This window comes from Mus musculus, chromosome 6 (genome assembly GCF_000001635.26).
Source record: "Mus musculus strain C57BL/6J chromosome 6, GRCm38.p6 C57BL/6J".
Lineage (NCBI taxonomy): Eukaryota > Metazoa > Chordata > Mammalia > Rodentia > Muridae > Mus > Mus musculus.
In genome coordinates this window covers 66,479,130-66,494,673 of record NC_000072.6, presented here as the reverse complement: position 1 = coordinate 66,494,673, position 15,544 = coordinate 66,479,130, and positions in this window count along the sequence as shown.

Genomic DNA, 15,544 nt, shown 5'->3' with positions numbered 1-15,544 from the left:
ACCTTTTCTACAGAAAGCAACCAAAGAAATTACTTTAGAAATAGACCCTAGGGCTGTAGACTGGGAGAGATCAAGCAATGTAGCTAATATTTCAAGGACCAGGGGGCAGTTCAGGAAGCTCTATAATGAAAAATAAAGAAATTGATATATAACAGTGACATTTAGTGTCTTTCCAAAATGGTTAAAGCCAACACTCTTAGCAGACTAAGGGGCCTACAGGTCGACATGGCCTGTCATAGGAAAATGTCACAGGCTGCGAGGCTGAAACAACCTAAATTTATTATCCCATTGTCATGGAGGCTAGAAGTGCAGATTAAGATCCAGCAGTGGCCGTTTCTGAGGATGATGCACATCTGGGCCTGAAGAGACTATTTCTAGCCGTCCTTATGTTAGGCAGGTGGACATCTTTAGTGTCTCTTCCTCTGTAATGACTCAGTTGCATCTGATAAATCTCCACCTTAATCAATAAGGGCAGGATATGGACGTAGGTAAGGCAGATTTAGAGTGAGCATTCTTCTCCTTGGGTCAAAGATGGAGATGTTCCTGGTCTTATTTCAGTTGAAGGCTAGAAATGCCGGGAGGATTTCTGGCCTCTGAATCCTGGACTAAGTTCTAAGTGATTTTAGGCTTACCTCTCTAGAATGGGGGATGTTAGAGTAGCCTTTGAGATCCCTGAAGCTTTAAACTCTGCTTTCCATTTCCCTCATAACACAAGAAAGGGGAACATCCTTTGTACTCTTTTAGATCTGGTCAACAGAGTGGTAATTCTGGTCTTGAGCAAAGACGTGTACATTTCCTCCCAGAAGCCCTCAGTGCAGCTACTCACAGAGCTGCTGCTGTGCAGCTGTGCTAAGTCTGACTGCTTTTTTTTGTTGTTGTTGTTTTTGTTTTTTCAAGACAGGGTTTCTCTGTGTAGCCCTGGCTGTCCTGGAACTCACTTTGTACACCAGGCTGGCCTCGAATTCAAAAATCCGCCTGCTTCTGCCTCCCAAGTGCTGGGATTAAAGGCGTGCACCACCACCGCCCAGCTCTGACTGCTTTTCTGAGTTAGGATTTTTTTTTTTATACTTTGAAAAAGTCTGTTTCTTAAACTGGCCAAAGTTCAAGTATGGCTTCTCTGGTACTTTGGGCTTTCTCACTCTTTCTCTCTTTAGGCTACCTCCACCTCTCCCCCTGCCTTTGCTGAGTAGTTGCTTGCTCTAGGTAGCTGCTTGAAGATGCCCAGTGCTGAATATCCTGTTCTAACACAAAAGGCATGGCATTTTCCATTTCTCCTCTCCTTATCCCAGTAGCTTCTTTACGCTGGTTTTTTTTTCTCTTAGATTTGAATAAAATTGTCTATGAGCTTCCTATTAAGTTGTTTTAAAATTCTTTTATCAATGAGACTAAAAGCCAAGTGAGGAGACCCCAGTTTCCCTAGTAGCATAGGGCCAGTGGTTTTGGGTGAGAAAATTATACAGAATAGTTTTATTTATTTATTTTTTAGATTTATTTACTTATTTCATATATGTGAGTATACCATCACTGTCTTCAGACACAACAGATGGGTTGCCCATTACAAATGCTTGTGAGTCACCATGTGGTTGCTGGGAATTGAACTCAGGACCTCTGGAAGAGCAGTCAGTGCTCTTACCCACTGAGCCATCTTTCCAGCCTTACAGAATAGTTTTACTAAATCCATATCAAAAATGATAATCTGAAAATATAAGAATTCCACTTTTTATTATTGTCCTGGCTTATTTGGTCATAGCCTATGCCATTCTCAGAAGAATTTTCTCCTTAGCAATTATTTTTAAACTTGTAATATATGTGTCTTACTTAGATTTTAAGTATTCAACATGTTTAAATTACCAAAATAATGTATCTTAAAACATAAAATAGAAATACCATGGGAAATATGTGCTAGGATATTTATATATGGAAACTTTGATTACCAGGTTACAAAAGACTGAAATTTCATTTGCTTATAGTCTATAATAACCATTTATGTTTATGTTCCTACTGGTTTAATATCTTCTCCTGACCCATTACATTCAGAGCCTGAGGTTTGTTTGTTTGTTTGTTTGTTTGTTTGTTTTTTAAACAAAGTCTTGATATTTGCCAGATGGAATTAGAAGTTGTTCTGGTCTAATTCTAATTGTCATAACCCACTTCACAATTCCATTATGGATGAGGTCATTAGTGAATAACATCATTCTCACTTGTTCCTAGACTGTAACAACGAAAAAGGCTTCTTTTCAGAATTAGTGCAGGACAGAGTTCCTAAATATCTCTCTCTCTCTCTCTCTCTCTCTCTCTCTCTCTCTCTCTCTCTCTTTCTCGCACACGCATGTGCACACAGACATATGTTTGTACATACAAACACAAACTATACAAGTTGAGTTGAAAACATTTGACTGGAGGAATGTCTATGTTGTGGGTGGTTATGAAATGCCACAGGCTTTAGGAAATAGTGAGCTGTGTAAAAGATTGGCCAGCAGAAAAGGAACAGGTCACCAAGAGTCACTGAATGAATTCTGCAGAGTTCAAAGCATTTAGCATCTCTTTTGCATTATTTACTCCTTCAGGTTCCTTGCAAGCTCCTTCAAGGAATTGTGCAGGAAGCTGCTGCTGTCCATTGAAAGAATAATTATATATGAGAGTCCTCCAATTCCCCTGCATTTATTTAGTCATACTACCAAATACTCAACAAACATTTATAATATACATCATGTAGAATAGTATCAGCCCTGGGGATAAAATCAGGAAGAGTTAAGTAATAATTTATATATAAAAAGCCATTAAAAACCTGACTCAGTACATTCATTGCTTTTCTGAGAAAGTGATGTTGAGTGTGTGTCTTAGTTTTACTGATTTTGTTATGGATATATCATAGGTACATAAATATATCATAGAGCATTTGAAGAAATTGCTATTGATATATCTGATAGACTATATTCCTTTGTCTCTCTGTCTGTCTGTCTCTGTCTCTCTGTCTCTGTTTCTTTCTGTCTCTCTGTCTCTTTCTCTGTCTCTCTGTCTCTGTCTCTGTCTCTCTCTCTCTGTCTCTTTCTCTCTCTCTCTCTCTCCCCTCTATCATCTCTCTGTCTGTCTACCTACCTACCTATCTACCTAGCTATATCTTGTCAACTTGACCCAAGCCAGGATCATCTAGAAAGAGGAAACATCATTTGAGAAAATGTCATTGTTGTGTTTTATAAAATGTTTTGTAGAGCATGGTTTTGGTGATGTGGGAGGGGTGCCTTGGTGGGCTCATGCCATACAACGGGTATAGTATAGAATAGAGTTTACTTAAGGCATGGGAAGGGGATTTGAGAGGGGAGTAGAGACAGAGAGAAGGAGGGGCCAAATATCTCCTTTTATTTTGAGCCAGGCTTACCTGACTGTTGCCAGATAACTGTTGGGAAGAGCCTAGAAGAAATGATAACAAGCATTAGATTGGAATTGGTAACCAGTGGAACATTTTCTTGATTGATGATTGACCTAGGAGAGTCCAGCCATTTGTGGGGTACCACCTCTGAACAGACAGTCCTACTGTGTATAAGAAAACCATTGCAACCCAGGAGCCACCCTATGTTATCACTTATTTAAAGGAGAAAAATAGGTGAGGGTAAAGAATCTTGTGATAATTTAACTTCAAAAGTCACAAAAATATGTTTAGTGCTGTTTCTAAGGTATTTAAATGAGATTCTCTTGAAAAGATTGTTTTCACAATTGGGTGTGCCCAATCCTGTCTCTAAGTTCTCTCCTTCTATTAATGTCTGTGCTTAAATTCATGTTAAAGGCTCTTCTTAATAAACTTCAACTGTGCTTCATTTAGAGTCACCTTGAAATTCATTTCTGGAATGCAGGCTGGGGTGTAACAGGTTTGCTTGAGTGAAGATCTTGGAGAAAATTTCAGGCTGTGATGGGAGATGATGTGGAGCAGCATCTCCAGATTGTACTGTCATTGCTGTTGACCTTATCATAAATGTGGTCTCCTTAACAAAGATTCAGGCACTGTAGTGTTAAAAAAGGAAAGAAATCCCACAAACTCCTAAAGATTTCTTGGAGACTTTGCAGTGATTCAGGGGTTTCACAAACATCCAAAATCTGCTCATGTTTCCTGAAGGGTCATGGGATATGAGCAGAAAGCCTTTACTTCTGTGATTAATAGATGGGGTCAACTACATTCACTAAGTCAGTGGCCATAGTTATATTTCTAAATTTCATCTACCCTCTATTTCTCTTTTTTTCTTACCTCTATTTCTTTAAATAGAGTAAGACCATCTGGTTAAGAATATTAGATAATTCATCAACCATAAAACTACCCACTATGCATGGCCCACTATTCGAGCTCAGTAGGTTAATTCATTGCCTTAAGCTTGGCAAGTGCCCGATCAGACACATGCAGGCTTGATGGTTACTGAGGACAGACCCTTTCCTCACAATCATCAGCCTATACATCTAAAAACTGAAATTATCTGTAGGCCTGGAGATCCTTCTTCCCAGCCTTCACTGCTGATGCAGAGAGATTGGAGAAAGAAAATCTTTTATGCAAGCCTGGGCCTGGAAAAATGCAGTGACACTGTGTATCTCAAAGGAAACTGTATTAGTTCCTTTTCTATTGTGGTAATAAAACACTTGATCAATGCACTTTATAAAAGAAAACACTTAATTTGGCTTATAGTTTCTGAGGGTTAGAGTTCATGATGACAGAGTAAAGGGACATCTGATGTTGGGAGCCGCGCCCACATTCGCCGTTACAAGATGGCGCTGACAGCTGTGTTCTAAGTGGTAAACAAATAATCTGCGCATATGCCGAGGGTGGTTCTCTACTCCATGTGCTCTGCCTTCCCCGTGACGTCAACTCGGCCGATGGGCTGCAGCCAATCAGGGAGTGACACGTCCTAGGCGAAATATAATTCTCCTTAATAGGGACGGGGTTTCGTTTTCTCTCTCTCTTGCTTCTTGCACTCTGGCTCCTGAAGATGTAAGCAATAAAGCTTTGCCGCAGAAGATTCTGGTTTGTTGCGTCTTTCCTGGCCGGTCGTGAGAACGCGTCTAATAACAATTGGTGCCGAATTCCGGGACGAGAAAAAACTCGGGACCGGCACAAGGAAGATCCCTCATTCCAGAACCAGAACTGCGGGTCGCGGTAATAAAGGTTCCCGTAAAGCAGACTGTTAAGGATTCAACTGTATGAATTCAGAACTTTTCAGCTGGGGAACGAGAGTACCAGTAAGTATAGCTTTACGAGGTAAGCCTGGCCTTGAACTTTCTAAGGAAATTCAAGACAGTCTATCAGAAGTAAAGTGGAAAATAGCTTTATAAGGTATGTTTGGCCTTGAATTTTCTCTAGTGTTAGAAGCCCTTTTGTTCCTTTTCACATGTTATCAAGTGGTTAAGGCAGGGCGGATTCTGGATGAAGTTCAGGACAATCTATCAGAAGTAAAGCGGGGAGAGAGAATAGGAGCAAAGAAAAAATATGGTTCACAAAATAAGTATACAGGCCTTTCCAAGGGTCTTGAACCCGAGGAAAAGTTTAGGTCAGGTAAGAATACCTGGGGAGAGATTAGAAGGAAGGAGAAGGAAAAAGAAAAGAAAAAAGATCAATTAGAGAAGCCAGTTCTTAGTAGTTCTGAATCAGATGAAAAGGCTATTAGGGCCTGGAAGGCGCTCTCCCGAGCAGGTGAAGCCACTGGACAATAATGACAGAGGCAGGCTCTTGCAGCCTACAAGGTCTTATTGTCCACCCTAGAGTTGTAGATCAAGATTATAAAGGGGAACTTCAGGTTCTCTGTTCTTGTCCTCAAGTTGTCTTTTCTATATCACAAAGAGACAGAATAGCTCAACTAATAATTTTGCCAAGCCTACATGGCTGTTTTTTCTTCCTCTGGTATTCCTAGAGCTGCCAGAGAGATTGGTTCTACTGAAAATGATTCTGATTACTTAATAATGCCTTTAGATTGTTGTCAAATTTTATCTACTCACGTAGGGGTAAACCCTCGTGGCGTCAGGCCATTACAGGTCTGACAAATGGATGTCACGCATATTTCCTCCTTTGAGAGAAATCAATATTTACATGTTTAGAAGAAACCCACTTAAAAATGGGATTGTGGTATATACTGATGGATCAAAAACTGGCATAAGTGCCTATGTGGCTAATGGTAAAGTGGTATCCAAACAGTATAATGAAATTTCACCTCAAGTGGTAGAATGTTTAGTGGTTTTAGAAGTTTTAAAAACCTTTTTAGAACCCCTTAATATTGTGTCAGATTCCTGTTATGTGGTTAATGCAGTAAATCTTTTAGAAGTGGCTGGAGTGATTAAGCCTTCCAGTAGAGTTGCCAATATTTTTCAGCAGATACAATTAGTTTTGTTATCTAGAAGATTTCCTGTTTATATTACTCATGTTAGAGCCCATTCAGGCCTACCTGGCCCCATGGCTCTGGGAAATGATTTGGCAGATAAGGCCACTAAAGTGGTGGCTGCTGCCCTATCATCCCCGGTAGAGGCTGCAAGAAATTTTCATAACAATTTTCATGTGACGGCTGAAACATTACGCAGTCGTTTCTCCTTGACAAGAAAAGAAGCCCGTGACATTGTTACTCAATGTCAAAGCTGCTGTGAGTTCTTGCCAGTTCCTCATGTGGGAATTAACCCACGCGGTATTCGACCTCTACAGGTCTGGCAAATGGATGTTACACATGTTTCTTCCTTTGGAAAACTTCAATATCTCCATGTGTCCATTGACACATGTTCTGGCATCATGTTTGCTTCTCCGTTAACCGGAGAAAAAGCCTCACATGTGATTCAACATTGTCTTGAGGCATGGAGTGCTTGGGGGAAACCCAGACTCCTTAAGACTGATAATGGACCAGCTTATACGTCTCAAAAATTCCAACAGTTCTGCCGTCAGATGGACGTGACCCACCTGACTGGACTTCCATACAACCCTCAAGGACAGGGTATTGTTGAGCGTGCGCATCGCACCCTCAAAACCTATCTTATAAAACAGAAGAGGGGAATTGCAGCCTCGGTGACTACAGTCATAGATAAACAGGCCTCAGCTAATGTCAAGATACAGAGAGGTCTCATGCTGGTTAATCAACTCATAGATCTTGTCCAGATACAACTAGATGTATTATGACAAATAACTCAGCAGGGATGTGAACAAAAGTTTCCGGGATTGTGTGTTATTTCCATTCAGTATGTTAAATTTACTAGGGCAGCTAATTTGTCAAAAAGTCTTTTTCAGTATATGTTACAGAATTGGATGGCTGAATTTGAACAGATCCTTCGGGAATTGAGACTTCAGGTCAACTCCACGCGCTTGGACCTGTCGCTGACCAAAGGATTACCCAATTGGATCTCCTCAGCATTTTCTTTCTTTAAAAAATGGGTGGGATTAATATTATTTGGAGATACACTTTGCTGTGGATTAGTGTTGCTTCTTTGATTGGTCTGTAAGCTTAAGGCCCAAACTAGGAGAGACAAGGTGGTTATTGCCCAGGCGCTTGCAGGACTAGAACATGGAGCTCCCCCTGATATATGGTTATCTATGCTTAGGCAATAGGTCGCTGGCCACTCAGCTCTTACATCTCACGAGGCTAGACTCATTGCACGGGATAGAGTGAGTGTGCTTCAGCAGCCCGAGAGAGTTGCACGGCTAAGCACTGCAATGGAAAGGCTCTGCGGCATATATGAGCCTATTCTAGGGAGACATGTCATCTTTCATGAAGGTTCAGTGTCCTAGTTCCCTTCCCCCAGGCAAAACGACACGGGAGCAGGTCAGGGTTGCTCTGGGTAAAAGCCTGTGAGCCTAAGAGCTAATCCTGTACATGGCTCCTTTACCTACACACTGGGGATTTGACCTCTATCTCCACTCTCGTTAATATGGGTGGCCTATTTGCTCTTATTAAAAGGAAAGGGGGAGATGTTGGGAGCCGCGCCCACATTCGCCGTTACAAGATGGCGCTGACAGCTGTGTTCTAAGTGGTAAACAAATAATCTGCGCATATGCCGAGGGTGGTTCTCTACTCCATGTGTTCTGCCTTCCCCGTGACGTCAACTCGGCCGATGGGCTGCAGCCAATCAGGGAGTGACACGTCCTAGGCGAAATATAATTCTCCTTAATAGGGACGGGGTTTCGTTTTCTCTCTCTCTTGCTTCTTGCACTCTGGCTCCTGAAGATGTAAGCAATAAAGCTTTGCCGCAGAAGATTCTGGTTTGTTGCGTCTTTCCTGGCCGGTCGTGAGAACGCGTCTAATAACAATCTGAAAGTTCACTTTTTGATCCACTACCACAAGGAAGAAAGAACTAACTGGGAATTGTATTGAAACCTCAAAGCCCACCTACAAGGCCAATCCTTTTAATCCTTCCCAAACAGTTTCATCAATTGAAGACCACCAATTCAAATAAATGAGCCTTTGGGGCCATTTTTATTCAAACTACCATTAAAACTCTCTCTCATTTTGCAAAAGGGACAGGTCCTATGGTGTTGATAGACTGATGAATGGAAGATTGCTGTGGTTGGCAGAGTTTTTGACCCTGGACATGCCCATTGACTTCCCTCCTGATAGATTTGGAGAATAGAGTCTTGCTCAGTCTTATCCTTGAATAAGCCTCAATACCCATGAACTTATATAAACATATTATTAATTGCAAGTGAAAATTCTAAGCATGACTTCTCTGCTTAGAATTTATAATACCAAATGAAAGGGGAGAAATGCCACAACTGCAGTCCCTAGTAGTTAAAGCATCATGTAAAATATTAGGTATAAATCAGCAACGAGAAAGACAGAGCTAGAGGGCTTTGGTGATTATTTTTTACAGATAATGTTTTCTCTCTCTCTCTCTCTCTCTCTCTCTCTCTCTCTCTCTCTCTCTGTCTGTCTTCTGTTGCATGATTAGTGATCAAAAGAATAGGCATCAGTAACCTGAGTGGAAAAATATCCTTCAAAGAAACTGTCCTGAAGACTTTACAATGGAGATAGCATGTAGGCTACTTGAATAAGAACAGAGTGGTATTGGCCACTGCCCACTTTACACTTGATGATTTGCTCTCCACAACGATTTTTCTGGGCATTGTCTGGTCTTTCTTCTGCAATGGTCCCTTTGCCCATGCTTAATGGTCTCTACCCTAGTCTGTAATAATCTGATTATCTTTTATACAATACTTAATATCTCACTTGAATGCTAACATGTGTTCCTGTGTGTTTGCATGCCTGGCCGGACTCCAAACGCTTACACTTGTTTTCATGTTAGTAGAATTTCATAGTTTCCAAATAATACAGGAGAAACTGGATTCACCTCTTCAGTCTCTAGTCTCACTAATAAAGTAATTTTAAAATGGACTCAAATGGAAGCTCAAGGACAATTTATAAGAGTTTAAAAGAACAACATCCAAGGGCAGGCCAGCAGTAAACCTCAGTAGCTTCTCAGAGGAAGAGTATTAACTTTGCTGCTTTTCCAATCAGTAATCCTAGAACCATTGTGCATCTCTACTGATGTGCTTGCTTTTCAAGGGCAAGTCTGTATGATGATTAAAAACTATGTCATAATGAGGAAAAAATGGCCAAGTCTTTTACCCTTTTAAGTTCAAAATCTGAAGAAAAATTAAGTTACTAGTCACACACATATATATGAATATATGCACATGTACATCTATTACCAATTAGAATATTAAAAATTAAAATTTCCCTGGAAGCTAAAAATCTTGGTAGATTATTTCAGAATAGGCCATTCCTAAGTTAAAATGGTAATATCAATGACACGGGCTGGAGAGATGGCTCAGTCATTAGATTGCTACTTGGCAGTGAGTTTGATTCCAAGGATTCATATCAGGAAACACACAGATGCTCATAATTTCAGCTCCAAGTCATTAGACTCCCCTTTCTGGCCTCAACGGACATCTAAGTGTACATGTGCATACTAACATACCCACATGAGCATAAGTGAAAATAAAATAAATCTCAATAAACCCACTGGAAGCTTGATGCTTTAGATGTTCCATGCAAACTTGATGTTTTTTGGTATCTGATTCAAAAAAAAACCAAAAAAAAAAAAAAAAACCATAGTTAAAGGCCATGTAAGTGCTTAGCTAGCTAAACTCTGATACAGTTTATTGAATAGTACATTTATTGAGCTACAAGAATCTAAGCAGATACAAGAAGAAAGAATTCTTTATTTTTGTTAAATAGAAAAGACATCTCTAGTGTTCCCAGGCTGATAAACTTCCAAGGATTGGGTATGATTCCAGACAATGGGGTGAAGCCAGGGATAGAGACCATGAGACCAGGATACTGACTCTGGGAGAAATAGCCTCAACTTGTACCCTAATGCCATCATTTCCTAATGTGACCTCAGGTATGTCAGATGCTATTGTCCATCTTTTATATTGAGAACAATAATAACAATACCTTCTAGGAATGACATAAGTGAAGGCGAATAGGAAATATTGCTGGTAACAATAGGTACTGTAGACTCTCTGTATCTCTGGTCTCCTCATCTATTCACGCAAATGTGCATCAAAACATATATGAAGAATAGGTTACATCTATACTAAACATGCACAGACTTTTTTGTCATTATTCCCTAAACAATACAGCACAAATATCTACGAACCATTTGCATTGCACTGACTATCAGCAATCTAGAGATGATTTAGCACAGAAGAGAATGTGCAGAGGTGATATGCAAATACTCTCCCATTTATATAACGAACTGCGGCGTTTTGAGTCCATGGAGGGTACTGGATTCATCCCAGTGGATACTGAAGGACAAATGTAGTTATTATTGAAGGTAATTATGGGTGAAATTATTTAAAATTACTTGGCATGTAGTAAAGTGTTCAGTATCTGGCTGTCTTTATTGTTCCTATTACCTTGGCAATTTCCGGCAAGATATTTAATTTTTCTGACCTGCAATTTCCCATGTGGAAAAGGCAGATGATTTATCCGTTTATAATTAGCTGGTAGGAAGCTACAAAATTTTATCTTATAGTTCACTGTTAATAACTGTATGTTTGTTTTGGCTTTCTCTTTTTTCTATTTTTCATTACCACTATCTGTAAGAACTAAGGTGATGGTCCTTTAGGGATAATTTTTTTCTAAATTTGAAGGGTTTGGGGTTTGTGTTTGCATAGATGTGTGTATGTGTGTGTATACAAAAAATATAAAGCTGCCCAATTCCTCAAAGTTCATGAGGCACTAAATATTTCCTCCCATACCCACACCTTTGCCATCATTTTGAGAGAGGAAGGGAAGTTGTACTCTTGGGAAACAGTTTACACGTGCCTGGCAAAGTTATGAGGCACAGGCTGGCCTCTTTGCTGGATGGCCCACCGGTCAACTCTTTGTGTGGCCAATGAGTTAATCGTATCAGGGGTAGTCAAGTCCTAGGCTTGGCTTCCAGAAGGCTTCTAGTTTTGCCAATTTAGGTGCTATTCTGTCTCCCAAAAGGCGTCATTTATCTCTGAAGATCTTATTCCTCCATCTCACCGGTTCCCACCTCCTGCATTCATCTCTCCAGATTCAAAAGCCAGGTCATCTGCATCTCTCTGGTTCTCTCAGCCTTTACTCACACAACATTCTGTGCTCCCTCCCTTCACTACACAAACTTCCTTTTAAATTGCAAATCCATGGTGTGGAAATTATTTTGTGGCCAAACCACCTTACACTCCTGGACCAGGGGCACTGTCACTTCCAACCGGCGACACTGGTTTCTGGAGTGACTATGCAAGTTTGCACTTCCACCAGCAATGCATGAGTGTTTTCCTTGCACCATGGTCTCAACAGCACAAGCTGTCATTTGCTTTATTAATCTTAGGCATTTTGAAGGCTGGAAAAGGGACTCTCAATGTAGTTTTGATTTGCATTTCTCTGATGGATAAGGATGCTGAACGTTTCTTAAAACTGTTTCTCAGCTGTTTGTGTTTCTTCTTTTGAGAACTTTCTGTTTATAACTGTACCTCCTTTTAAATTGAGTTCTCTTTTTTCTTGATATCCAGTGTTTCTGCGTTCTTTATATGATTTTGATATTAGCCCTCTTTGTGTAGCTGGTAAGAAAATCATTTCCCTTTCTGTAAGCTGATGCTTTATCCCAATGATGGTCCCCTTCTCTGTGCAGAAGACTAAGTTTCATGAGGTCCCATTTATTAATTGTTGACCTTAGTGCCTGTGTTAACTGTTTTGTTCAGAAAGTCTTTTCCAGTGCCATCGAAGTTCAAGGTCATTCCCCCATGTTCTCCTCTATTAGATTCAATGGATCTGCTTTTATGTTCAGGTGTTTGATCCATTTGGAGTTGAGTTTGGGGCAGGGTGATAAGTAGGAATCCATTTGGATTCTTATAGATGTAGCTGTCTAGTTTGATCAGCACCATTTCTTTAAGATGTTATCTTTTTTCCAGTGTGAATTTCTGGCAGGGTTCGTAGGCAGGGTTCCATGTAAAGCCTGCTGGAGTTGATGGCTTCTTCCCTGGCTTGTCATAATCTTATCTTTCAATCTTTGTCATGCAAATTACTCTTAGTATATTGGTCAGCTAAGTAACGTATCTAGGGGCTAAAGTTAAGAGTATTTTGTGTACAGAAATGGAGACTGGATCTCCCATCCTAGCACCCACATAAAAATTTGGGGTGATGCCTTGCAAATTTATAATCTCATCAGGAAGGGTGCAGTGAAGAAGGAGGATTTCTGGTGCTAGTTAGCTTCCACCTAGCCAAAACACACGCAACTCAAGCCTTAGGGCGGGACCTTGCCTCAGAAAAGTAAGGTATAGATGGATAGTGGAAAATACCATATGTTTTTCTCTGGATGCTACACAGGTGAACACTGCTCTCAATTAGTTTTTCTAGCATGTTATACTCTCATGTTGTTCCGAACCATGATTAAAACATGTTTCTCACATAACACTTGGGAATGTGCTTTGAAGTTGTTCTGAAGCACATGGAGCAAGTCCTGTGGGCAGTTAGTACATCATCAATGTTCCTGAGGACTCTACTCTCATATCTAGTCCAATTTGTAGAATATATAACTTGTTTTAAATGACAAGACATGTGGTGGAAAATTTAATAAGATATGCTGTAAGTAATAAAAGCAGGTTTTGGGTACATAATATATTAATAGTTTAAAATGTGAACAAGTTTGTCAATCTTCCTCTCTGATGGCAAGCCCAGATGAATGGTTCATATGGGTGATGACAAAGGTTTTCATGAATTCTCACTGTCATGTGGAAACTGGACAGAGATCCCTAAGAGACGGATGGTATGAGGTCAGGGCATGCCTTCCCTATTGCCAGCCTCGTCTTTCCTGACTGCATTCTTCTCTCCGTGAGAGTCTCCCACAGGATTGTTCTCTATGGGCTCTTTCTGAGGCATTTATTATTGCTAACCTTTCCAGGCTTACTCTGCTGACCTCAGTCCCTCTTGGACTTTGGCAATGGCACTTTCAGTGGCAACCCCCATGAGCATAGGTGAGCATACCTGCTATTTTCTGAATATGGCTTATCCACTTCTTCTTGAGCAGTTACTTAGAGTGTTTACAACTCTCTGAAACCATGTACTTTCTGCTCAGCAATTGACTTAAGCTGATAAATATTTCATTGCCAATCGCAGGATTTTTTTTTTCAAAAAAAATTTCATTTAGCCTGCATGTCTGTTTGTGTACTGTGTGCATGAAAAACCTGTGGAGGCCTGAAAATGGAGTCATAGCCCCCAGAATTCAAATCACGATGGTTGTGAACTACCATGTGGTACTGAGGATTGAACCCTGGATGAGCAGTCAGTGCTTTCAGCTGGTAAGCCATTTCTCTAGGTCCAAAGACAAAAAAATTAAAACTGCTTTTTTCTTTTCTAAAAATTTCAGGGCAATTTTAATATAAAGTATAGTGTTTAGTTGTAGAAACACTGGAGTGGAACTTGTAGTTCTGCTTTTAATTGTAGGACTATAGGCGAGTTGTTTAACCTCTTAGGTTCTTGGTTTTTACCAGATGTGGATCATAATAGTAAGTGATATAAAGATTTGCATGAAGAAAGTAAATGTGAATGTTTATTTATCTTTTAGTTTACCTATTTTTATTTATTTGTTTATCTTTTTCGTTCTGAGCTATCTCTCCAGGACTCCTATGGGAGAATCAAATGACCCTTTCACATGGATCAAATATTAGACATCCTGTATATCAGACATTTGGGATTCATAACAGTAGCAAAACTACACTTACTATATATGCTGTGTTCCTAAGCACGTGTCTAAGCACATCTGAGTGGTATGCCCATGGGGTCCACTAGAGGGCTTGGATCCTCTGAAGCTGGAGTTTCACACATCTGTGAGCCACCATGTGGATGCTGCAATCTTGTACTCAGAGTCTTTGCAAGAGCAGAAATTACTCTTAACTTGTGAACTATCTCTTCAGCCCTCAACTTTAATTTTTGATTAAGTCCTTGAAACTGTGACATATTAAATGCTACATTGCACAGTAGGCATGGTTTTATTGAGTAAGTATTATGAACAGTATGCCAAGTGCTCTCTAACATGTTATCCACGCAATCCTGAGAAAAATCTTGTAAAGTAGATGTTATAATGATTTTTAGTTGGATAGAAGAAATAAAAATCAGAGTTATTAAAATTATTTGCTCAGTCAACATGCTAACTAAGCAATGAAGTTTTGAGGGCAGAGTAGAATTACATCTTTGTTACATTAAATGGCTCATGTGTACCATGTGTATGTGCACACGCATTTTTATATACTTCCCCCTCCTGCTAACTGCACCAAAACAATGAAGGAATACACTTAACAGTGTATTTGGAAAGATAGAAAAGTTAGAGTTTTCTCGGCACGCTAGGCTGTTACTTGAGAAGACCCTAGAGTGCTATAGTTACTCTGGTGGATGGATCCCAGATAAAGATCAAAGGTGACCAGGGAACCGGTGAGATGTCACTCTAAAGAGGTCTGCTTATTTTCAAAGTAACTGATGGATGATGTGAGAGGCTTATTGGAATGCTTTTGAAGACTCCACATGGATGTTATATATGTGAGAAATTTTGTCAATGAGCCTAGAGGCTTTGGTACAACGGAACTTGTTCAGAATACTATTCAATTAAATCATTAACAAATATAATTAGAAATTCATTTAAAAGTGTTTTTTGTTGTTGTTGTTGAAACCATTAAGAATTCATGCCTACCACAGTTATGCCAGCCGATTTTGAAATTACCTCATGAGTTAAGGATATTTTCATTCAGGAATATTGCTCTGTTTTTTTACCAAAGGATTTAACAGACCTGCACATGTTACATGGCTAGGAAGTGGCAAAGGCCAGATTTAAACCAAGGTCCTTCTAGCGACAAAGCTTGTTTCTTCCCTTCTGTATTTTACTGTCTTCAATTGCATGTGTGCATGTGTGTATACACATTTTTCTCCTTTTGCTTCTATACGGGGTGACTAGCTAATTAATCTCTAGGCTTTGTACTTGAATATCTGGGGTGATAATCATTGGTCAAACATTTTAAGTTTCACTCTTTATTGATTGTTCTTATCTTTTAATTTAGAATATTTCTAGATTTATT